Source organism: Syngnathus leptorhynchus, chromosome 17 (genome assembly GCF_054491065.1).
Source record: "Syngnathus leptorhynchus isolate UIUO chromosome 17, UIUO_Slep, whole genome shotgun sequence".
NCBI classification, from domain to species: Eukaryota; Metazoa; Chordata; class Actinopteri; order Syngnathiformes; family Syngnathidae; genus Syngnathus; species Syngnathus leptorhynchus.
Window position 1 is genome coordinate 5,174,491 of NC_141211.1, and position 27,134 is coordinate 5,201,624.

General features: G+C 40.5%; 1 long non-coding RNA gene across 4 annotated transcripts; it reads right to left on the reverse strand.

The window, feature by feature from the left end:
- On the reverse strand, positions 1-25,974 carry LOC147043331 (uncharacterized). 4 transcript variants are annotated; one of them, XR_015068600.1, is made up of 4 exons: positions 25,512-25,974; positions 13,217-20,392; positions 551-915; positions 1-443 (listed from the first exon to the last, which is right to left on the reverse strand). It is a non-coding gene; the product is annotated as an uncharacterized LOC147043331 (long non-coding RNA). The 4 variants fall into 4 exon arrangements; XR_015068599.1 differs by having other exon boundaries at positions 1-915; positions 13,217-13,264; positions 20,247-20,392; positions 25,512-25,970; XR_015068597.1 differs by having other exon boundaries at positions 1-915.
- Positions 25,975-27,134: the final 1,160 nt, after the last annotated feature.

Here is a 27,134-nt window from a genome sequence, read left to right on the forward strand (position 1 = left end):
GCTCCCCTCCGGTCCGCCCAGTGCAGCGTTCTGTCACTCTAAACAAGCCGCTGTGATCCATCTGACAACTGATAAACACTATCGATAACGTCGGATTATGTGTCCGTGAGACTCGTTTGGGAAAATGTGCCAATGTGCAAAGAAAGGAGGAGCAAAAAGAAGAAGAAAGGAGCAAAAAGACACAAGTGGAGAGGGAACGTGCGTGAAAGAGGCAAAAGTGAGGGGGGCAACATTCCTTCCTCGGTGCGCACATGTGAATGAATAGAGGCAGTGAGCTGGGGGTTTTGGGGGTGAGGTGGGGAGGAAAGGAGGGAGGGAGGGAAGGGGAGGGTCTGAGGCCCCTGTACTTACGGTTGGGATCCCCTCTCCGGTGCAGCTTGGCCCTCCGGGGGCCTCCCTGAAGGAAGGCGCGCTGCAGTGCCGCACCCAGCATAAGAGCAAATCTGCAACCACCGACACTCGGGAGGAAGCGGGAGAGAGAGAGGTGTGTGGTGGGGGGGGGGGGGGGGGGGGGGGGCGGCACAAATCACGTCACATCTTTGTTACTCACCGGCCCAAGGGCAGCCACAAAGGGGAGGCAAGCAGTCCTAGCCGTCCGTCTCGGCGGCTTCCATGTGGAGGAAGACGAGGGGGCAACGAGTGCAGCCCCCGTCGTATCGCTGCTCGCGCGCTGACACAAAGACACACACGATACAACAGCAATAGAAAATAAAGCAACATCACATTGAAAGAAAATAAAAAAAAAAAAGGGAAAATGAAAGTTGTCTGGTCTTCAGATGGCGCCTGCGACAGCTGTGGTCGGCCAGATTCTCCCACTCCTCGCTCAGCTTCCTCCCGCTCTCTCGCTCTCTCGCTCTCTCTCTCACACACTCACGGATGAACCCGTTCAACTCCCTCGCAGTGCCGCCTCTGCCGCTGCAGCGAGGAGAAATGAATGACTTCTCAGAACTCTCACATTTATCACAGGCGGTTCCTGTAAGAACTGGTTTCAGCCAATTAATGGGGAAGTGAGTCGTACCGAGCTGTGTCATCACTGGTTGAAACCTGGGGGGGTTGGCCCGCGGGGGGGAGGGTGCTCTTGTAAGACGGCCCATATTAGGAAACCCTTTACAACATTCAGCCACCAAGTACAGGCTCACTACACTCCCTTCACCATTGTCATAGAAAAAAAAAAAAAAAAAAAAACGCGGTAAGAAGCCGCGGAGAATTCCCTCGAATCATCGGCCCATCCCTGAGATGCAGTTAGTGACTAATCAATAAACAAATAGATCCTAAAGACAAGCTCTGAGGCTATCCACGGTCACATATAACATCTACACGGCTTCCATCTTTTGTTCCTTTCCTGCCAGCAGTAGAAGCATCAAACATTCTATACGCCAAATCTGCGTGGGCAGTTGCGTCACAAACGGTTGACTTTCGAGCTGATAACTTTCTCTTGAAGGAGGCAACTCATTTCCGTTTCTCCCACTTCCTCCAACAAGCACAACATCATATAACTCAACTTTATAAATAGAGCACTCTTTAAAAAAAAAAACCCCACCAGGTAGTAATTCTAACAGTTCACAAAAAGAACACAAAGAATCAACAGTGCAAGTGAGAGAAAATTGAACCTCGGCTTCAAATCCCTTCCCCCCTCGACGTCAACAAATTCCTGGGATCTTCACACACCGAGGATGTAACAAACTAAAACAAAAAAGGACATCAGCCAAAGTGAAATGTAGCCAAACGTTTGCACAAATAACACAAAGATTATAAAACAAGTGTGAAATACAACAGCTAAGCGGACGGTGAAGAACAAAGAGCTGGAGAAAGGCTTTTCAGAAACGGCGGGCGACTCATCGTCGACTCGATGAGCAACACTGAGTCATGAGCTCGGCCATATTCATCAGCTAACGCCGCAAAAAAATGCTCAGTCTCGAAGTCGATCATACCCAAGGAGCCACAGGACCACCGAAAAAAGATTTGGAGCCTTTTTGTGTTTTTGTGTGGGAGCTACCTTAGTGGAGATCAAAAATATGGGATTCCAATGTTCTATGCTAATCTGTGAGTAGGATTGATTTTGGGGAAAATGTCTCTTTCTGTAAGGCATACATTTGTTTTTTTATTTGCATAAATTGATATAAATACTGTTTGTTACTAGCAAGCTTTAAGTTTTGTAAAGTTTGAGCAAAATTGAGCACGTGAGAGAAGAAATGGTCGTCTTGTGGTAGTCATAAGATGGAATTTGGATATGAGCTATTTCCAGCAGCTACTGATCAAAGTAACAGGTTTGGTCAAAAACCTGAGCCCTGACTGATAATCCAGCCACAAAGCTAACTAGAGCAATTAAAAAAAAAAGATCGTGTGATGTTAATATCAATGGAAGAAATTTGTAAGGCAAGATTAAAGTATTTGTTGTAACTATTTCATACTAAAAAAAAATGCCATCCTATATTAATTATTACAATATATGAATCATGATGTGTATTATGATTATACGGTATATGTACACATTTGTCATTTATTTTCAATATTTATAAAACTTATGGAATTGAGTCCCCAAAGGATATCAGCAGACAATTAGATGATTTATATTTCTGTTTTCAAAATCCATTTTAGCATATATACTGTAAATGTTAAATAGCAGAAAATATTGGAACTGTCACAATATAAAAAAAAAAAACTTGCTCGCTAAATCTGTTTTGAATTGTTATTTTTGTCCATGTAGCGTCTCCATCTTCCAGGTCATGCTATTTTGCAAAAATGCGCATTGTGGCAAAGGGATTCTTCGGGTTTGCTGAATTTGCTGTTTTTTCTTGCCTTTCAAAAAGACTAAATCCCCCCCAAAATTGATGAATAATGCGTGTGGCAATGGCAAACATACCACCACATATGAATATATATTTATTTATATATTATATATGTAATATTTGCACAAGAATGTATTAAAGCTACTCAACTTTGCAGTGTGTGTTGCTTTGTTCAAGCTTGTGCTTTCAATGCATAGTAAAGAACTAAATAGTGAAAATGCAAAGTGTGAAATCGATTCTAGAAAAAATATCACATTTACCTTTTGTAAAAAAGACATTGGCATTTTAATGAATGGTAGAAAAATATGGAAAATTGCTTTTCAGGGTTTGGCATGACGGCAGATCATATTTTTTTTTAGCTTCACCAACATCAGCTTGAGCTGAAGAAAAAAAAAAAAGCCAATTGATGCTATTTCCATTCTTTTTTTTTTAAATCCTTCCAAACAAACATTTGAAAAGCTTGTTGTTTTAAAGGTTCATTTTAGTTTAGAGCTGCATTATTCATTTCCAGGCTAATTATTTCTATTTTCCAAGTCATAATCCTTAATATAAAATGTGTAGACACACAATGGATAGGTACAGGCCCAGTCAAAACTACAAATAGGTGATTGATGGTTTCCTTCATTTTTTTTTAATGATTAAATATGATTTATTTTCTAATTGCATTACTTCTTTACATTACTCCTCCCTCACACACACACATAGACACAGACACAGACACACACACACACACACACACGGTTTTCTAACAGTCTCACACAGACACACACACAAACAGTTTTCTAACAGTCTCACACACACAGACAGACACACACACACACACACACACACACACACACACACACACACACACACACACACACCTATGCCATCATGCTCGTCTCTAGTTAACACACAACAGCAACTAGAAATTAACTACATATGATTTTGTAAAAACAATCAATATGCATATTTGGTCAAACAAAAGGACAAAGCAACATTTTTAACACAGGTTTAGGTTTACACACACAACCCCACAATGATTCTTTTCTGCATGATAAATATTATTTACAGATTTATGTTGGCATCTAAATGGACATTGAGAACTGTTGACTGGCAGACTTTTAAAAGGAATAAATAACGGTGCATTTAAGTATCAAGAAAAATAGTTTATTCGCGAAACAAACTTAGCTGATCAACAGTAAGGAACAAGTAGAGAACAAAGACTTATTGGGGGAAACCCCCAAATGTCGCAACTTCCTGGAACCCGGATGCTCGCCGCCGATTAACTAACTGGAGAGCACTATCTTGTCTCCCGCTCCCCCCCCCCCCCCCTCATAAATGAGCATTTCCTGCTGCTGTTTGCGCATGTGTATTTGATGCTTCAGCATCCTGTGTTTATTTTGCAATAAAAAAAAAAAAATCTATCAATCAATAAATAAGCAGGTCATGAGTCAGAGATGACCTTTGACCTGAGTACGCCTTCTGAAGGCTGCCACCTCAAACGCTATTCACACACACAGACACACATGAACACACACACACGTACGCACACAACCTGGGGATGATAGAGAACAAGGGCTCACATGACATCTTGGCTGGGTCCAACTGGTTACGACACCTTCACAACAACTAGCTTAGGCAAGACTGTTACCCAACACTCCACAAGGCCACAGTTCACACCTATCAAAACAGCACCAATAACAAGACACTGGGATTTGGCACAACGTAGACATGAGATAACTCCCCCCAAAAAGTTCCACCATCTTGAATCTGCCCATGCTGGTAGATGATACTGAGCTAATCCAGCAAAATAGGAGGAAATACTTCACTTAAGGAAAATGATGAGTCACGTGCAATTGCAGTAACGTAATATCGCCATGGCTTCCTGCATCACTTCAAGTGGGCTTTTTCCCCCGATGACCTCATCACTAAAGCATTGAGAGCCCACTCCTGGATGGAGATCCCCCTGCCTGGAGTGTTTATCACATCCGTGTTCCACAGCCATCTCTGTATACATAAGCTCAGACACATACTATCCTCCTGGGTACCGGCTCGACTGCCAGGAAGTCAGGCATGGTCTTTTATTCCTCCTTTCATATCACAAAATGCCACCCAAAAGCAGGTTCTCCATCCTGGGAGACGGATGGATGAGGAGGGACTCATGGATCCATCAATTAAACTGATGGCATAATTAGATAAATAATTATGGCTATAGCCACAGAGAGGGAAAAAGGCACAATCAAAATATATTTTAGCTGTGTGCAATATTCCATGTTTTCACATGTTCCGACCATCCAAATCAGCATAATTTTCCATGGTAAACAGCGCGTCGCCACGGCAACAGCGTTTGACGACAGAACTGCATTAGCCTATATGCAAGTACTGAGGTTTTTTTTCCATTGAAACCTCTCGTGACATTGTATTAAAAAAAACGTCTGTGTTTTGACCAATCTGATTCAAACTAAAAGTAACAAACTTAAGAAAAAGTATAAACCGTGTAAAAAAAAAAAGTATATATTTTTTTTATTTAGGGGTTTTTTCTTCATGGAATCTAACATGTGAAACAATGCCGCATCTGTGCAGTCCATCGAGACTGAAATCAGCAGCTAGAGGTTTTCATTTATCTAATGCTTTTTTTTTTATCTGATATTTTAAAATACCAACAACATAATCCATTATATTTAAGGAGTGCAATTATACTATTCTGTCTTAAGTGCATTTATTCTATAGATTTGAGGCCATCATAAAAAGAGGAAGGATTTCACATTAGACTATAAATTACGACAGTGTGTTATTGCGGCTGCAACAACATTGAGGACATACAGAAAAGCGGAATCTAGCAAATATTTATGAATGAACAGTGCGTGAAACTCAAACGGCAAGAAATGACTTAAGCAAATCCTGTTTGTAAACAAATGCACAGTAGCTACGCCTCATCGTAATGAAATGGCTTTCCCGTTCATGTCTATTAACTTGGTAGCGATTTACAGTAATGGGTGAAAATGACCCCTCCCTCCCTTTGTTGGGGATGGATGGGTGACAAAGTGTCTGTTTTGACTAAAGCAGGGTGGGGAGCAAAAGGTTTTGGATGGCTGACCGGCTAGATGGTTTATGACTCACAGCTCGTCGTACAGTTGTACAGACACGTACGGATGACTACTGATGAAACACTTTTATGATATTCACTGCATTAACGAGTGTTTCCAGCATGAGTTCATTGCAAAGGAAAAAAATAAATAAATTAAATGGTGTTATTTGATATTAAAATACAACACGCTAGTTGTTGACTACGTATAGAGGCATGATCAGATCATTTGATGAGCAAGCAGCAGACTGCGGAGCTGAACACAGAAACAGAGGAAAAGAAAAAAAATCTTTTCATCTTTTTAAAATTTTTAAATCAGCCGGTCAACATGACACCAGACATGAAACACACGTGACCTCTCCCTTCTTTGTCTCTCTCTCTCCCCGACACTCACCAAAGCTAAAATTACATTACGCTCAGTTTCGAAATTCTCAGTGTGTCGTTAAGTTTCTTTCACTCCTAAAAATCAACCTTATGAACTTAGGCTCAGGGCAAATGGAAATTGATCAATGGCATCATTGTCAAGGTGCTTTTCAGGTGACTAATAGGATGACAAATCCTACATATTGGGTTAACTGGAAGCTTTTGCTCATAGGGGGACTATTTATAGGAGTCGTGACGGTCAAACGGACAATTTCCCCCCCCCCCCATTTATTTAAAAGTATGTGTAAATCTGTCGATGGGCAATTATTTACACGGATATCTTGAAACCAAATGGGAGTGGGCAAGGCTAAACTAACAAAGACGTCGTGCCAATACCTGGTTTGGAGCTATCTTTTCATTTTTCTACAAAAACAGAGATATTTTGAAAAGTATTTATGCCGTGTTTCCTTGTTGAAAGGCAAAATCTGGAACCTCTGTGACCTGCCCTGACCCATAACTCTCCTCTGGCCTCCTTGTGAGCAGGGCTACCTGCTGTGATCCCCTCATGCCAGCCGCCCTGTGAGATAGGAATAGCCATCTGCAGGCCCCATTGTGCTGGTAATGAACTCCCTCCCTCCTTAAAGATGGGCTCACATGGAAATGAATGCATTCTCATGGAGACGTGTAAGATCCCCCCCCCCCTATGGTCCGGCACACCGGTTAATACCGGCTAACCTTTTCAGAACCTTGCATGTCAATGACGGACTCCCACCGTGAGCATGCCACCTTGCTTGACGCAGGAGTCGGAAGGATTAGTCAAAAGACAATATACAAGACACGTTGATTTGATCGAGATGGATGAGTGAAAGCAGTCAGTTAGCATGAGCTGAAAAGAGCAAGAAAAAGCTGCTTCATATATTTGGGGATTGCGTCAAAAAGAAAAATCCTCATACTAATTCATTGGGCTGTATTTGAACAAAACGTTAACCTATGACACAAAAATGTATCATGAATCTGATATTTTACTGTAATGCAGATTAATTATTGCTGGTGTTTGTTAAACATATGGAATGAGGAATTTTAAAAAAAAATCATAATTGTAATATTGTGGGAGAAAAATATTTCAAGAAATGATTTTTTCCACCGCCATGTTCTCCGTACTTTTTGAGCATTTATTTATTTATTTTTTACATGTAGACAGCAATTATGATAGGCCTTGTGCAATCACAGCCACAGCAGACAAAGACTACAATACTGCACAAGGTGAATCATAGCAACACAAAAAGTCCTCATTGTCGGCAAAAGTATCAAATCTCCGCAGCTTCATCTTAAACATACACAAGCTAAAGGAGAGCAAGATCTGCAAGCACCAATACAGCCATGTGATTTGCAGATTTGAAACATTTCAAATTATGATTGAAGAAAAAATAAAGAGGCTATCAATGAATATTTCCAGGCTTTTTTTATTTTTTTTTAAAGTTCCTTAATGTGGCTAAAGGCAGCCGCGAGACTACATTAGAACCCCGTGGTGTGTGACTGCTTCAGATGTTGATCAAAGCAGATTTGCTTAGGACTTTGCAGTACATTTCCTGAGCGTAGCGATGAGTGCGCACGCACGGACGCTCTTCAAGAGGAGACAAGTACATTAGTCACAGGATGCAAGTCTGATCAGACACAGGGCTCCGTCCGCCATGGCTCCATCAGCACAAAAGACTTATGAGGAGACTTTCGTTGTGAACAGTTCAAAGCAAAATTATCTTTATTATCATCAAGGCATTGCTGACGGAAGGTTTTCAGATGATTACCTTACATATTGTACAAAAGAGCTTCTTTTTTTTTTTTAAATCCCATATGGTGTAAAAATGTTGCCATCGTAGATAATGCACATCGGGGAAGTTGGATTTTTTTTTTCTTTTTTCCTCTTCTCGGATTTTGTTTCTATTTTGACAAAAAAGAAAACAATTTTTGATTGCCTGATGGGGAAAAATAAAATCACACTTTCCCCCCATTATGTCTGGTGACTAAAATACTTTAATATGTTAATTATGTTCATTTTAATTTAGGAAGTTCCAGATTTACCCCCATCTGGAAACATTTAAAAAAAACAAAAAAACTAAAAACCGCTGAAACTTTGTTGACTGTTTGTGAGATGAAAATATCTGAGTAGGACTGGTTTCAGGGATAAATCGGATTTCCATTAAATATATGCAAACAAGGAAGAAGGAAGTTGGCTTTTCCGTAAGAATGAATAAGTTCAAAAGTCCAAGGTTATTCTTTACCAAACACCAAAAGCCGGAGGCATTGCTTGCTTTCCTCACAACATATTACGCCGTTCTATAATTCTGCAAAAATAGAATTAATTTCAATATAAAGACGTTGAAATTCCACAATTAATTGAATTTAATCAAAATTAAAGGATGAATTGCTTGAAATGAAAAGGGACTGTTAGAAAACTGTGTGTGTGTGCGTGTGTAAGCTTAATGAATTGTTCATGTGCAAGGTAGGCGGATGCGCCTGCAATGTGTACAAGGTGCAAGCCTTTTTTTCCAGCACCTGCATGTAAGCTGACACGCAACTCGAAGCTAAAGGGTTAAATTTGAATGGCGGGCACCCAAGATTTGCGGTTAAGGGTGAGAGCGGCGGCATCATCAATGGTGGGACAGATGGTTTATTGAAGAGAAGGAGTGAAACATCCCGTCGAGCCACAGCAGGAAGTGAGTCAGAGTGGAACTGTCAATAACCAATCAACTGTCACTTCAACTGGCAGCTCAATGAATTGCAGCTAACCAGCTAACCGGTTTATTTTGAACTCGAGTAACAATTTCAGGTCAAATTAGTTTTGATTGCAGATCACAAAAAAAGAAAAAAAAAGAGATTTTAGATGCAGCGATTGTATCGTCTATTTCAAATATTGACTGGATGACAAAGCAAATGCGAGAAATGGCCATTACAAAAAGAAAGCAGCTGCATTGGTTGCCCGTGTGTGTGTTGTGTGTGCATGAGTGCATGTCACTCCCACCCGCAGGTGTGTCAAAGACAGTTTCCAAGCTGCTGGCCCTGGCATTTCTTCAAGGATATCAGTCATGGCAGCAACGAGCCCCCACAGCCAGTATCAAGGCTACAATTTGATTGCGTAAAAAAAAAAAAGTTCACTCATCTTGAAGCTGTGTCTGTGGCAAGGGGGATTTTTCCCTATTTTGCATTTCTGTTGAGATGATTTCAATTTCAGCAGTTTCATAACTTGGGACAGATAGGTGCGTCATAACGGCACAAAGCTACGTGCCGATCGTTCAGATCAGTCAGTCATCCCGATTCGGCGACAGACAAAATACGGCTCAGTCTTTTTTTTTTTTTTTTGCTTCAAAAGGTCACACAAAGGCATTCCATCTGAGGACAAAGAAACACAGCCTTTTTTTTTTTTTTTGGGGGGGGGGGGGGGGGGCTGGATCTTCCCCCCAGAGAAGAAACTAAGAGTAACGGCAATGTATCGTGAGAGATAAAACAGAGATGAGGCCTCTTCTAAAGAACCGAGAGCATCTAATCTCGTGAAGCAGACAGAAAATGTTCAGTCATTCAGTGGAAAAATCCAAGTCATCAATCACCTAGCACGCTATTTCGGCGCCAAAGAAGAACGCAACACGACAAAAAAACCCCACCAATGTTCAGTTCAAAGCCGCTCCTTACCCTGCGTGACCTTTACTGCTTACAAAGAAGAAGAACATAAATTACCTGAATGCCACACGGACTCAAAAGGTCCCGTCACGCTCGACACCAGACTAGGTACTTTGTTTTGGAAAGCGTACACAGACAAAATCCAAAATATGATGCTCATTTCTGCACGCTACAAAACAAACACAATTAGCAAGTCAGAGGATGAGCCGCAGCCACGAGGTCACCGTCGCTTGCAGCTTGCACGACTCCGACCGCTTGATCTCTTTTAAAAATATCATGACGCCCTTTTTGCCCAGCCAGCAAGAAATAAAAGCTTTGGGATGTATGACACACATTTTGAAACACACTGGTGGTATATCATGTCACACTTTGTCCATACTACTAGGATGGAGAAGCAGGATGTGTCATTAGTGCAGAGGGGGGTCTGGAGGCCAACTCCTGTCTGGTCTGATTCCTGCTTAGTCACCAAGCAAGTCGGGACAGAAAGGCGACCCAGTGAGCCAAGCTTGGAGTTTTGTTTAAGGAAAACACAACAAGATCTTCACAAACATATGAACGACAGCAACCTTAGTTCCCAAAGTCAAGTTACGAAAAAAAAAAAAAAAAAAGGAAGGAGCCCTTGGAACCCACAAGAACTTATTTTGAATTGGAGTCCAGAACCCAGGCTTTCCAGCGATACTAAATATATACTGACGAATTACAGGGACAAGTGTATTAAATGACACACAAGACATGGAGAATTTTCCATTTTATGTAATGATGGTGCAAAAAAAAAAAAACCCCAGCTAAGCAGAACATCTAATCGTGCTTCGTTTGAATTTGATGAAAGTATCGTGTTTTATTTCTTAGCATGATTCTTCTATGAAAGCTCCAAATCGATATCTTCCAGGAATCAACACAAAACAACAATTTGAAGTCCACATTAGCATTACGACCACCCGGAGGAAATTTTCGTATTTATCGGTAACATTAATACACAGCTTTCTCGACAACCTTTTACTTTCTTAATCTCACTGGGGACTTCCACTGAACAATATTTTGTTCTAGCAAATAAATCACATTGATCCACTGCCGCACAAATGCACGAGTGACTCAAGCATTTACACTCTCATAGCGTAATCTCCATTTTTTTTTTTAACCAATAGAACCAAACATAGGCGGAACATGCAAAGTGTCAAAATGACCGCCAAGAGTAACAAAATCAAAAAGTTACTCACGCAGTTTCTTTCACGACACCTTGCCAAAAATTGCTGAGCACAAACAAAAATCTCAAAAGCCCACATCCTTTTTTTTCTTAACAATTGGGAGATTAAAAATAATAAACTTTTGGGCAACTTGATTTTTTTTCTTTTTCTTTTAAAGCTCCAGGTCTATTGAAGGAAGGACCTTATGAACAAATTTCATGATCAATATTTAAGATTATAGTAGATGATAAACGATGAGAAGGTAAAAGCAATCGACAAACATCAGGACGATGTTTGAAGGGCTGTAATTGGCCGATTATTTTTTGGGGGAGGCCGTGACGCTATAATGAGAGTGCTTTTCGGAACGTCCTGCGAGGTCGCTGCAAAACACAGGTCGAGCGTGACTGAATGGGGTTGTGACATCACTGTCTTCCGATTGGTCGGCACAGCTATGATTTTGTACGTACACCGCCATGTCTTTATCATAAAGCCAGCCAGACAGACAGATGGAATTTTATTTACAAATTGAACATTAACTGTATGAACTGGATAAGATTTTGCTTTCTTGTGATTCTGAACTAATATATGGATTGTATTTCTTTTCATTAACTATGGCCATATGAAAGATGAGAAGACATTTCGAAATACAGACCTGCCTCCAAAACTGTCCGTTCTTTTTTTAGGCTTTGAATCGAAACAAGCGGCATCCCAAAAATCTGAAGAAATGCGACGCTCGGGGAGAACTGTTCAACTGAGTTCTGAGAATGAGGTGTCAAAAGGCACAAAAACAGCTCATAAGTGGCTTTTTAATTGACGGCCTTATATAATCAATGATTATTTCGTGAATGTAACATTTGAAAACATCAAAATTAACTCTGGTCTGATTATCTTGGATAATGCTGGCGAGTGACTGGCGATAATAATAAAAGCCGTAAGCACTCGTCATTCTGGCGGACACACGATAAAGTATCGCATCCGTACTTTTTTTTTTTTTTTTGCTGAAATGACAATAAGGTGGTCACACAGCTATTCAATACCACATTAAAAAACATGCCACATGGAGACAAAAGTTCCAGTATTACGTTTCTGAGAGCCATATCGGATGCATCTCCGCCACACCTCGCGGTCATCCCAAAAGTCGATTTCCATGACATCACCCATTCACATGGCATTTAAGAAAGAGACGAGGTGGAGCAAATATGGAGCACACCTGATGCAGGTACAAAAGCAAACTTTGGCGGATTTATAACCAGAGCGTGAGGAAAATGAACATCAGCAGACACGTTGGAGAGCGTCTTTCTTTCCATGAGACAGAAAAGGGGCACACCTCGGGTGCAATCTGCTTTCGTACAGTACGTGTAAGCATGATGACTAGCGCTCCCTCCCTCCCTTTCTCCATCACCTCCCACGGACAATGTTCCTCCGCATCAGCTCTTGTTGATGAAGTTCACCCATTCACCCCCGCCCCACCTTCCCCATACTCAGGTCCTGCACAATATCTCCTGCCGATGATGATGAATAAGGCCAAAAGGGGCCAAATATGTTTAAGTTTTCTCAAGCCGCGACAATCAACAAATCTCAGCCCAAAAAAACTCGGTTGAGTTCCTGACCGTCATCAGACATACTGCAAATACCTGACGGATAATCCCGGATTAGATCTATCAAGGCAATATGTCTTTGTCAGCGCTTTCTTTAAAGGGTAAATTGGAATATATTTCTTTCACAATCTGGAGTCTGAGCAGTGTAGTGAGCAATGCACAAAATGGCTGACTTCTTAGCCTCCACAAAATGGCAGCCTTACAACGGCTCGCTACGTGACGGAAGTGGAGGGAGAAACTTTGATTTACAATTTAACCCCTACCTACCACTACAACAACATTAAACATGGATGCAAAATGGTAGAAAAAATTTGCAAAAAATACTTCAAGTCCTGCCACTTCTAAAACATCATTACCCTCTGCTATACATTGATATGTTTGCTGAAGAATTTTTTTTTTTTTTTACTCTTAAGATGATACACTTTTCTGAGTAAATGTGGACCTTGCATATGAAAGCATCATTTTTATACATCCCACAATAAAGATGGTAAGAAGGAAAATACTTTTTATTTTTAAAGAAGATTGGATTTGAATTTTACTGACCTTCTCGATGACTTTCTACCTGGTTGCTTCAATTTGCAGTGCAAAGTCCTGAAAAGGAGAAAGTGGCAAACTGTGAGGATATTTCAAACTTTGCATTCATATTTTAGGAGAATTAAAATGACATGGCTTCTCATCACAAAATCTTTATTCTAGAGAATATGAGTTTCAAATGATCTTTAAAATAACTTAAGGAGACAATGTACAATTGTATGTACATTTTTTTTTCCAGCCCAAAAACTGTTCATATTAATAAATGCATTCAAACATTCATTTTATTAGATGCTTATAAATGTTTTTCATAAATGATGTTTTAGTTTTGTTTAGTTTCATCAGAAGTCAGTTACAATACAATATCTACTTCTAGACGATGAAATTCAAGGCTTATTCCTGGCTACAATTTCCTCTTCTGTTTATTTGCAGTTTAAAGTTTCTAAACCGTTATTAAAGCTCTCCACTTTATTTCTAAAAACACTCACATAACATGATGAAACGAATAATGCCTGAAAAATTGAAAAGCTCACAGTCATCTTCCTATTTTAAACTAGGAAAGATTAACCTCTCCTCTCCAAAAAGAGAAAAGACATGAAAACTAAAATATGAAATCATTTGTGGAAGTTCATCCTGTCTTGTTTTTTTTTGTTGACTATTTTTAAGGATTATTTTTCAGTCTGACTAAAAGACTCCTTAAAATGGTAAATGAAGATTGTCAATATTTATATGTTTTAAAAACATCTGAGAAATATTAGTTTGCTTTGATATCATTTAGTCCACTAAAATGAAGAGAAAATTGGATGAAATCATTCAGACTGCATTATAGATCATTTTTCACATTTTCAAATGTAAATTTTTGTTCAAGAAGGTCAAACGAAATGGCATCCGAATGAAAAATGAATGACTTTACAACAGAATAAATTCATGAACAATTATTTTCATTTCTTCAAATACATCAGTTTCTGCTTTTTGTGCTTAATTGATGTCAATCAAATGAAATGATCCTTGACATGTTTTGTCATCACTTATTTAGCTTTGGGCCAGTTGATTGATATTGATGAACATGATACGTTATTGTAATCAAATCATTAAGCGTGTTTATCACATATCTCTTTTACCTCCCGTGCCAATGTTTAATTGCAAGGTTGCGGGAATGAGACAAAAGACTTTTGTCATTAGACTGACTCACAAATTCTTCTGGTATGAAATGGCCGATTTCCCCCTGACAGCTCCACAAAGCCTCTTTTCACAGCAATGACACAGATCTTTCCCCAATATACCTTTTTTTTTTTTTTTCTGGGAAGGGAAGCCTTAATCTTTATGGATTTGACTCATATTAGTTCTGGGAACACAGGTGGCCTTGCTCGTGGAGACAATTGCCAACATTCTTTTTTTTTTTTGGATCATTCCGTCAACATGAAGGTAAATAAAATGGATTATTTATGAAATTCTTGATGTTAAAATTATGCCGTTCATTCTAGACTACTACATTTCGTTTTTTTACGGCCATCATTGATAATATCATTTTAAAGACTGCATCCCAAATACAATTTAGCTGTAGGTGATTTTTGTTTTCATAAAATAAATGTACAGATTGAATTATTTTGACCATAAAAATAGATACGACAAAGTTAAATACAGAAAATTTATTTTCTGAAAGTGCTAATCAAAATAGACAGGTAATAATACAGTGTGCACTAGTTCATTCAAATTAAAAGTGAAATATGACAATAATATATAGATCTTATTTTTAAAGTGACTTTTTTGTTATGATTAGCAACATATTTTTTTCAAACAAAGAATAAGAGATTAGTAGTCATGTTTATGAGTTTTTAAACTGTTTTTAGGCAGCAAATATGTATTTGTTGATTTAGAAAAGTTGAACTGAATACTTTGCGGCGCTTGGCCTGAGTTATTGAATTTATATAAACACATTTTACATGAAACAACAGCACAACAAAGACACTATAAAAGAAAGAGATGGGAAAAACAACTTTTATAGAAGAAAAGAATGTTTTATATAAAGGTCAGGGAAAACAAATTGATTTTGTTTTTGTTCAAAATCGAAGGAAGGCCTCAGCCTCCTGTTAATTTAAAAAAAAAAAAGAAAAAAGGGGGGAGTGGGAGGGGGCTGGCAATACAAGATCTGACCTAATATGGTCAACAAATCCAGTACAGTACTGATGACACGGTACACAGGGTGCAACCCAGTGGAGAAGAAATCTGACAGACATGGGAGGTCGCCTAATAAGGTTATGGAAAGAGGGGGAGCAAAATGGACACGGCATTTCATTGGTTTGCGATTTGAATTTCAGACGGCGCTCGTGTCCAATGGAGACGCTTTCTCTTTCGACAGGCATATCATTTGAATTGGAGCCTGTCCCCTTTTGTGCGTGCGTGAGTCCAATATGTGTGTGCTCGCATGTATTTTTGTGAGCGAGCAAGAAAGAAAGAAAAGGGAGCGAGCCGTTCAGCTGGCGGACAAGGAAGGAAGGAATGTGCATGGGTGGTTTACAGCTGAACCAATGAGGGACGGTGCCTGGCTCCAAAACACCTGACAAGTTCTGCTGCCCGTGTTCACAGAACCAATCCGTGTTGTGGTGACACCATTGGCACCCCATTTGTTTCCTGACACATGCGTGGGACTTTTTTTGGCTCATACCGAGAGCATGAATGTATTGCCTCAGGCATGTATGACATTGTGATTTACTGGGGAGGGATTTCTCTTTCTCTCTCCCGCCCTTCCTCCCTGGAGAAGCCTCTACCTATCTTTGATGGCTCCGGTTCAGACATCCAGACTCTGTGGTCGGTAGTTTTTAGAAAATCACCATCTTAGTCAGGCCGTTTGCCAAACTTGCCTAAAATCCGCCCCCCCTTTTTCCGCACCCTGACACCCCATCACGAGTGGCTTGCGGGTTAGCAGTCACATCTGCATTGTCATTAAAATGATAATGGTTTTGGTTCAAGCTCGGAATAAGATGATACGCTCAGCAAAATGGCGTAGTCATCAAACGGAGATGAAACACGTGGTGGATGCAGGCAGTTGTCCCCCCCCCCCAAGCAACTATTATCCAACAATTAATCATGTGAGTAGATATTCCATCATTTACAATGCCATTTTGTCTCTTCGTAGCTACGAGGCCATATTACCTTTTGACGACATGGGGAGAAGGCAAGTCCCATATTAAATTTGTGAGGGCGCAAGAGAGGGGAACATTACTTTTAATACGGTCTGAACATCTGTGTTGCCAAGTGACGACAGTTGATAAAAACAAAATCCTCGGGGAGGAATCAGACTTTTATGAACCTGAAACGGCGGTAACCACAAAGCATTAACAAAGAAAAAGGTTTCTTTATTTCAAAAAGTGGCAGCTTGTCATCATCATGCATCAAGATTCGAAATGTGATATTAAGCAGCTTATTATTATTTTTTAATTGCATACCAGAAAGTGCTTCCTGTAGACTCTTTATGGTTACATCATAAAAATTGTTTGGAGGAGAAAGATTGATAAGCAATTGCAAGACAAGAATCCATGTGGGAAACATAAGTGGGAGACAAGGGAAAAAAAAAAAAAAATCAATGCATAACCTACACCCACACACAATTTCCTCGCCCTCTCTGTGCTTTTTTTTTTTTTTTCCTCAATGAAAGTCTTTCACACGGACGACACACGTCTCGGCAGCAGTTGCGTGCGCCCGCCGCAAAGACGACAAAAGTTCATCTTATGAACTCCTGACAAGCCTGCTCTCGCTCGCTCGTCCTCTCTGGCGCAGGAAGTGGCGTGATTAAGCACTCCTGACGCAATCTAATTGTCTATCCTGTCCCCCCCCCAAAAAAAAGGAAGAAAAGAAAATGAGAAGCCCTATCACTCCCTCCCACAAAAAATGTACCCCTGAGTCCACGTTGACAAATTCTTTAACAAGCTGTGGTTAAAAGGAAGCTGGTTTTACTCTGAGTCACCCCCCTCCTTTCAAACGGTTTACTGGAAATAAAGAGGGAGGAGGAGGGAGGGGGCATTTTCAGAGAAGTCACGTGACCCAGTCGGGCAAACCACAGTACAGTGAGCCTTTGACTTGCACTAGGCCAGGGGGGGAAGGCAGGCAGGCAGGCAGGCGGGCAGGCGGGCAGGCAAGCATACGCCCAGCCCAGCCCAGCCCAGCGCAGATGGCCCTGATTTGGGTTACAGGAGATACAATCCTGGGAGTTGGCAATCAACATTTCACAGTCTCTTAACCCTTTCACAACCGGACAGGAAATTCCTAGATTTCATATTCTTGACTCTCGCCGCCGTCAAACATTCCCACACAGGGGGGGCCGTCTGGAGATGACGAGGAACTTCGGCACATTTTTAAGAGCCATTGATATATGCGAGCGGCTGGTTGGAGCGTTCACAAAAAAAAAAAAAAAAAAGCCATGACTTCACTATTCCTAAATAGACGTGGTGAAAAAATAAATTTAGAGCGAGCGCTGGGCATCGCACATGGTAGGAAGTTGGCACGTGGAGGCTAGCAGAAATACCGTAAGATGCTGCCACCTAATAAAAAAAAGGGACAAAGCAGTTGTGGGCAATTGACGTGAGGACACAAAGTTGATGATACGCAAAAAAAAAAAAAAAAAGCGTCCCACTACTATTAATCCGCTTGAGTCTGAGATCAAAGATTTGTGTCCAAATCCATCATCCACGGATGAATTCCTCTGTTCCCCCCTCAAACGTGGCGGAAAAAAGGTAACGCACGGAGCGGTGCTCCGAGATGTCCTTGGAAAAAGATGGAAACATACGAGTTATGTAAACGCGCATCCAGATGCCGTCCAATCAAACGAGGAGAACGTTCAACGTCGGTCGGGCGGGCGCGGGGGGGCTGCCTTGCTGCCACACATCATCAGCGAGCCAGTAATGCACAGTGGGAGATGAACACAGTGCGTGAGAAAGAATAAGCGCATAGGACGAGTCGGACCAAAAAAAAAAAAAAGAAGAATGAGAGGAAGAGGGAGAGCGAGACGACGGGTGTGTTTTAAAAACGGCAGCATGCAACGTCACTTCAAATCTGCTCTCGCTTGGATGCGCGACGCGCAGAAGATGCTGTTCTTGCATCACGACACAAGAGTGCGACCAAAGTCACGTCGTGAAAAACAAAAAAAAAAAACTTTCCTGTGTGATGTCATTGTTTGGATTATTAAAGTTAATTGGCAAAACATGCAGGACCGTACGCCAACCACGTTTTCTGGAGCAAAATTGTTTTGAAGCCAATTCTGACACAATGACGCTCATATTTTTGGGAGGTTTAGCATGATGGATTTTTTTTTTTTTAGATTAATTGTTTATATACGAGTGGTGTCCGTTGAATTGAATTCCAGAACATCATTTCTTTCTGTCTTAGTCATAAGTTGTGAAAGCACACAGCAGTCACGTGCCGAGGTGTGGCTGGCTAAAGCTTTTGTGCGCAAACGGGCTTACTTAAGATCAATGTTTGATTGCTTACAAAATAACAATGGAATGCCGAATGAGCAGATGAGTGATGCCAAAATAAAGGAACGTGAGAAGGAGAGGATGGGGAAAAATAGAGATGAAGATGATGAGGGTCTGTAAAAAGGCACATTATCACCTACGCCAGCAGATTTTTTGGGCTCCGAATAAGTCAGTATTATATCATTGTCCGTCCGGGTCATAAAGTTCCAGGCGGAGGTTTTTGTAGAAATTAATACTCGACTGTTTATCCTTAACTTAGTGCTCACTGACAATCACGTGCAGACAATACGCACTCAGCATGTCAATAAATCTCAATTCAAAAGGCAGATGTGACCTACTGAGCAGGAGGCTGAAAAAGAATCGCCAGATAGAACAGAAAGAAGCGGCAAGATTTGAACGTGGGAATCAAAAACGTCAAGCAAATGTCACCATCTTCAATCTGCTATGCACATGTGGAATGTAGCATCCCTGCTTTTTAGCGTTTTAAAGTTCTAGTTTAGGAAGTACTAACAAGCCCAGTTGGGTGTGAAGGCACCAAGGTTCTCAAAAGGAGCTTGGAGCGATTCAAAAAATAAAAAAATGGGCCGCTGTGATTTTTCGGGAGGCTTCCTTCGTACCAGGGCAAAAAGAGGAAGTGATTTGAGGGGGAATAAATCTTTACAGGAGGAGGAGGGGTGTTAAAGGTGAGAAGGTGACAGCGAGAGGGGCCTCAATTAACACAATGAAAAGAGCCGCCAAGAAACGAAGGTCCGCGTACACCTCATTACTTTGATATTTCCTGCCACAGCGGAGTTGTAAAACGGGGGGGTGAGCGCTACGACACACCAACAATGCTACCATGATATTCTTACGTACGTGGACAGAAATGAAGAAAAGAAATTGGGGCTTCAAGCAAGCATTTCCAATACCAGGAGAATCCAAGCGTTGTATGGAGATGGAGAACTTGAGGGAAGGAGAACTTGAGGGAACCCCCCCCCAAAACTTGTTGTTGTTGCTGCCACAGGTGTCGAGAAAGCGACCTGTTTTTAATTTGAATTATTTTTGAATTTGAGCAGCACCTTCTGGTGTGTGATGATAATACAAAGGATTTGATTTCTTTGATTTGATAATGATGAGCACATTATGGCTGTAAATCAAACATATACTGACATTTATGGGATCAGTGTTGTCTGCACATGAGGGAAACATGAGATTTAGATTTATTCTACTAGTGTGAAAATGTAAATACCTGCAGGGAGCTGTAGAACATTCAACATGGCTCATGAGAAAGTTTTAGCTTGCAAATTATGGGCAATATAAATGAACTGGCAAAAATCCTCAATGCAATATTGGTTACAAGTGAGAAACCACTTGGGGGAAACTCTTAGCACCTTTTGGGCTTTCCCTTCATCATTTGTTCTGAAACTACAATTGTACACACATCTGCCTCTGTGACCAAAATAAAGTTTTTAAATAACATTGATATTTTTTTTTTTTTTTTTTTTTATCGGTGTGCTTCTTGAAGCATAATGACACTTGGATTAGTTGTTGTCTGCAAACTTTGCTAAGTATAACTGGCAAGAGGTACTCACCCGCATAAACACTTGCAGACTGATGATATCACAAACACACACACACACGCACACACAGATACAGTTAGTCGATGGATTTCTTCCTCTGCCTTCATGCTCAAACTTCAGCGTTGCTTGGCAGGAGCAGCCTGGGAGAATCCAAGAAGCTGCGTGGAGAGACACAGAAGGAGGGAAAGTGGTGAGAAAATAAACAACAACAAAACATTACAGGAGTGAATCCACGAGTAGAAAATAGTTTTGAGTCAGCGAAGGAACATCCTGCCATCAGACTCACAGTGACACAGATTATGAAAACGAACAACAACAAAAAAGAAAAAAAAAAAAAAAAAAAGGGCAGTCAGACTAAGTATGTGTTTGGGGGCAAACAAAGATGATAGCTGGACTTAAACTACAGCAAGGGTGAAATTCATGATCATGATGGAGAATTTAAAAAATATATATATTGAATATGGATATTCATAGCTTTTTGTTTTTTTAGCACATTAAAAATGTGCTCCACTTTTATTCTTTTTAACGAGGATACAGTAATAATATATCAATGATGAATCTTTAGTCACGACACCAGATGAGACATACTTGAATCATACATCGAGAGGTCCGGTTCAAATCATATCCATGGCCCTTTTGTAATTAGAGTTGTGCGTGAGAAAGCAACAGGAAGGCGTGGGATGGATTTCTTAAGCAGGTTGTGGACTTGCCAGCTTTGTGATCTCAACCTGATAAACCTTTCAAACTTATTCCAAAGCAAAATCATAGAAGAGATTTGGAACACGATTTGGAACAACGTGGCGAGCTTGACGTGTTATTTCATACATATATTTCAAAAAAACTAGCTCGCTTTGTTTAAAAGAGGTTCAATTCTGACTAACTGCTAGAATGTAAACTTTTTTTTTTTTTTTTTTAAATGATAAAAAGTTTGGTTGAAGTACAATTAGCCACAATACAATGACAATGAATCAAGTGAGATGATGAAAGTGATCAGGCTGTAATTTTGCAAGTCCCCTTCCATACTGTACGCTCATTTGAATGCATTTGGATGATTGACGGATGTAATCAAACAGGTTGGTAACAGTTGACTGGGCCACAAAGGGGGCCAGTGTAACTCTGCAATCCGTTTGTTTAAGCTCATGCACACATGGGCGCCTCCAAAGGGTGCTTGTGACGCACTTGGGGCAGTTTGGCATTACGCAACGGAGCACCAAAGCAATCTGGCTAAACTGGGGTGGAGAAAGAACCAAGTACCGGACTTAAATTAGGCGAGGCAGGACAAGACTTGACAGATGTGGGGGGGGGGGGGGGGAGAGCAATGGTGTGTGAGCAATGTCTTTGGACAGACAGGCAACTCCTTTTGATGACACATTCTGGATTCACACTTAAGGGAGCTTCCAAATGTATTTTGGTGTGACCTTTACATTGCTGCCGTAGCAGACTTAAAAAAAGGGAAAACGTGCTGCTTGATTATGGAAGAAAACGGTCATCACGATTATTTTGGGAGGAATTGAAAGCACGAGGATTCAAATGATCATTAGGTTAGTGGTAGAAAAGAAGAAAATGGTTCAAGATAAAATTACATTCCTTTCAAACGTAACGTAAATTGCAACCCCAAAAAAAACCCCAATGTTATTTTAAAATAAAAAAGCATGTGTACACTTTTTCTTCACTAGGAGTGCCAAAATAGTTTCGGTGAGCACTATAATGTAATTCATGGAATATATTTATATATTTTAAGCATAGTTCAATATCAATATTTAAGATGCTAGTATTGTGTTTCTGTTGTGTGCACATTATGGATACAAAATAACTGGAAAATAAAAAATAAAAAAAGATTCTTTTACGCTTCAAAAGATTGACAGCTTTCATGAAGGCTGTCGTGTCAAGATTAGATTGATTTGTTGAGTTCCTCGTTGATTTTCACGAAGCTGCATTGTTCCACTCAATTGTGTCCGTTTACCATGCGTGTCTAATTAGCGCAGGGTTTTCCCCACTTTGTGCCATTTTCTGGAGTTTCCAACATTTCACGTTTTGAGCAAGTCTTGAACTTTGATTTTTTTGTCATAATTAAACTTTCGAAAATGTTGGTGTTGCTGCAGTCTGGGGGGATTTTTTTTTTTTTATGACAAGCCTGCCAGTGAAGATGAACCTGCCCCACCTTTTCTTGTACAGAGGTTGCTGTTAATATGATAAAATATTACTGTATAAAGTATAATATCATTAAAACACATTAATTTATTTCACTAAAACACAGACAGAGACATGCACTAACTCATAAATTGCAGTTGGAGACAACAGTCAGACAAAATCTTCAAAAACTTGACTTTAAAAAAAAAAAACCTGATAATCTGTTCTGATCTGGTTCAACTTGATTTTTCAGGACTAACAAAGACGGACAATTAAGTGTGCCTTATGATTTTTGCTCCCTTTCTCTTTCTTTCTCTCATGTGTGTGTGCATGAGCGTGCATGCGGTAATAAGGACGGCGAGTCAGACATGCTTGGGATGCCCGAGATGTTATATTTGCAAAGCCATTAATCCAATGACTAGATGAGATCTTGGTGCAGATGCATAAAACATTTGGGATGAAGACAGAAAATGTCATCAACATGAATGAGAGCTTTTTTTTTTTTTTTTTTTTTTTTAAAGAAAAAAAATACAAATAAAAAGCTGAAGCACGCCTTTTAATATTTGATCTGAATATATTTCATGTTCGACAAAACCTCAATGATCTTTGACTGTCATCTTTTTTGTTACAGCTGATCAGAAATACGGTGGATCTAATTCCACTGCAATCGACAACAATCAAAGCCTAAATTTAGGAGTGAGCTGTGGAAATATCAAATTAATGCAACTTATGAGTTCGTAAGGCTTAAATATCTGTAGATGTTTGTAAAAAAAAAAAAAAAAAAGAGAATATCCTCATTCCCAAGATGCTTCCAAAGAAATAACGATGTTCAGCATAACACGTCCAGAACAAGGTTCTTGCACAAGTGAGCTTTCAAGCGCTGTGGGGGCCCCAAAGTGAAACAAGATCCCGGCAGTGCTCTTGCTCTATTTTATCGTTTTCACGGTCTGTAAATTAAGCATTCACTATCCACTAACATCCTCCCTGGGAACAGCAGGTAAAAATACACTTGATGTAATGCCAATAAGTGTGCTTTTTCTTTCGCTACGCATGAATGCATGGTGTGTGGTTGGGTTTTTTTTTTTAAAATCTCTTTCTAAGAACCAGTTCGGCCCATGTACAATCGTCTCAGCAGGATGCACGGACCATAGAAGGGGGGTGGGGGGGTACAAACTTCACAAGTCAAGGAAGAAGACAAGTGGCACTACACTGTCCACTTAGGTCATTCAGGATTTGCAACGCCCTCTACTGGAGAAATGTCAACACTTCACACCACCAAAATCTGGGCTGTAATGGGTGATGGATGTGTCATCAGTTAGGGATGGGTTTTCTTCTCATCCTTAAACTAATAGATTTTTTTGGTAGCCTTCTCTTTGATGTATTGATTAATGAGATCAATAAGATCCCACTGATGCTGTGGAAGCTTCAATCATGAACAGACCAGAGCTGTGCAGACTTTTCTCTATCAATTTGAGCAGCATCTACAACATACCACTATAATATTGTTTTGAGAGATCATTATCTGCCCTTTCCGTGTTTTTTTTTTCAGATTGAGAAGGGTTCACGAGTCAACAGGTCAAAGAGAGACAGGTCAAGTTGCCATGGTGATTGCACCCTGCTTGGATAACCCTCATCACCCATTTGAAGCTCTCTGGCACCCTCTACTGATCACATAGGAACATAGCACTGACACGCCATACTGCATAAACAGTTCATTATTATAAAATCACATCATGGGTATGGAAACTTTTTTCATAATCACACTATTATATGAAGTAGATTGTAAAAACAATAAAAGTCCAATTGCAATAAATGAGTAAATGATTTTTTTTTTGCTAATTGCCTTTAGTTTATATCATGGATTGCACTTGTCGATATTTAAGCAAATTTATTGATTCATTGTTACACAGTGCATGCATTACTAATGGAATACAAAAAGATCTCGAAAGGTTCTGAACTCCTTTTTTCAAGCCAGTGTGACATTGAGTGCAATAACGTTGCCTGAAAGGCATGGATGTTGCTCAACTTCTCATAGCTCGCCTGTTCTTAATTCTTCCTAAGACCACAAACTGAGGCTGTATCTTAGTTACAGCCAGTTACAAATAACTAGTGTAAGGGTTGGTTTCTAATTCCACTCAATCGACAAAATTCTTAGCCATCGGATGATTGATTCTGACTTTCTTTAATAGCCTCATTAAAACACCAGACCCATAGGTCAATTTATCAATGTGTTTAATCTATCCAAACGCCAATTGTAACTGTCTAAATCGAAGAAAATATCTCCAAAATGTTGATGCAATTTCAGGCGAAAAACGCAATAAAACGCAATAAAAACATCCACATAAACCTGATCTATTGGAGGATCAAACGAAAAAAAAAAAAAACTTGCTTTAAAAACAATCCAATTCATAAAAAATGCATGAGGGCGGCCCTAGCAAGGAGCACAGAGTTTCATCATGAACCCAATGACACCAAAAGCTGCAGTAGCAACAACACACCGCTAGACGGCGACATTCTGCTTGGAAATGATTCTCCAAAGTGAGCCAGCCCTCGACTCGTATTGCATGTGGGAGGGAATTATTTATTTGGGCATTTAAAAAAAAAGAGCAAAACAGCACGTTGTGGTTTCAGTTCAGGTCTAGCGGGTAAGGCTACATAAGTTTGACAGCTTTGATGACAGATGGAGCCAGAGCCGCAAACACAAGCAGATGTCTGTGCTCACTGATCTAATCAACAGTGCAGACCTCCTTAGCTATAAAGAGCACACAAAAAAAAAAACTCTCAGGAGATGGAGAAAGTAGAGAGGGATAGATGGAACACACAGAAAGGAGGGTGAGTGACAGGGGTTGGGGGGGAGGCAGAATTGTGGGAGGCGGGCGCCAGAGTCATTTTATCCTCGTGCGCATTCAGTCAGAGGGGTCAGCGAGTGCGATTGTTCCAGAACTGCCTGTCAAAACAGTGCAGCCCCGATTCACGTGTGCCCCCCCCCCTCACTCTCGAATTCATGCACGCAGCAAAAAAAAGCAGCAGCACCGTGACCTTGTTTCGAGAGCTGCGTCACAGTAGCGACATCGCACGCTGACACACAAGCGAGTGAACGACATCACACAAACACGTTGAGGAGAGTGGAGAAAAATGTTGTCTTACCGAAAGAGCCCGAGCGAGGTCGCGCCAAAAAGGAAGGGGATCCCGAGGCCGAGCTCTCCTCTTCACGTAAGAGCGCAAACTGCCAGAGGCCAAGGAGAGGGACAGTCAAGCACATGGCAGGGACACGTTATCAGAGTGAGAGCAAAACAAGGAAGACAAGAAAAAAGAGGGGTGGGGGTACCACAGAGAGAAAGGGAGGGACAGAGACGGAGGAGTGCAAGAAGGTAGAGGAGTGAAAGTGTACCAAACGGAACTTTAAAGGCTGGGAGAGGGCAAGTGAGTGGTGGAGAAAAAAGAGAGAGAGAGAGAGAGAGAGGGAGTGAGTGAGTGAGTGAGTGAGTGAGTGAGTGAGAGACCTTTGGAGACTGAGGTTGTTGTTGTTTTTGAATTTAAAGGACAGGGCCGTAGGCTACGAGTGTTCAGCCCACTGACACAAGAACAGCTTCATTATTCTGTCTACTGGCAGATGAGATTACACAACTCATGAAGTCATAATATATATGACATAATAAAATAACAGAAGCAAAGAGCTCTGCTTACTTGGAATATGATCACTGACATCTATATCTTTGTTTACATCGCTTGCTCGCATGGGTTTATTGGAAGTGAGGTGGCCGGTTGGAAATGGGCCCTGACGGGAGAAGCTCAACTTCCCGGGAAACCCAGCAAAAACAAAAACAATACGTCCAAGCTCTCTCTCTCTCTCTCTCTCTCTCTCTCTGCTGGCCGGCTACTGGAAAGTATCATGCCAACAATAAGAGCGTGGTCGCTAAGAAGCCGTTGCACAACATCTCCAAGGAAGTGGGGGGGGGGCATACGAGTTTCAAAGTGTGACAGGTTTTGGCAAAGAAAAAAAAAGGAGTTGAGGCCAGCCGGAGGGTTTTCATTCACTCTCTGATATTAATGTCTCCAGTAATTTAGTTCGGCCATTAAAAGCAAAAGACAGGCAAACCCAAACTTTGTAAGAAGTTGAACATTAACTCATTGGCTCATAGAAATAATCAGTAGTTGAACATTCATTTGCAAGAACTGTTCTTTTGAATAAATACCAAGTTTTCAGTAATTCAATCATCAAATAATGGTGATTGTTTTTTTTTCTCTCATAATCACAGTGTGATTATCACAGAGGTCTAATTTGGGGTGTTCAATAGCATGCATGTTTTTGGGAGCAAGTCAAAGTACCTGAAGAAAGATTTTTACCGTGTAAGCGTGCAAAGTCAAATATTCAGTAAAACAAGAAAAAAAAAAACTGAATGCAACATCCAACTGAGAAAGAAAAAGTTTGGAGTTGGTCTCAGGTGCGCTTGTAATAAAACACCCCACAATGGAGACTTTCATTTCGACAAAAAAATTATCAATATACTAGAGTGACGTATCTTTCTGCAAGCACCAAATTCACCTTTAAATTATGAGTAAACCCCCTCAATGATATATTTAGTTGAGTTTTTTTTTTTAAACGCTTCATGAGCTTGCAGAACACCTGTTGCACGTAAAAGTCGTTGAACAGCAGGTAGATAAAAAATGTTTGCAAGACAAATACGTCAGTACTCACCAGTAACAAAGTTGACTTGAGTTTTAAATAACGTGGTTCCCTTCACGGTGTGCATTATAATAATAATAATA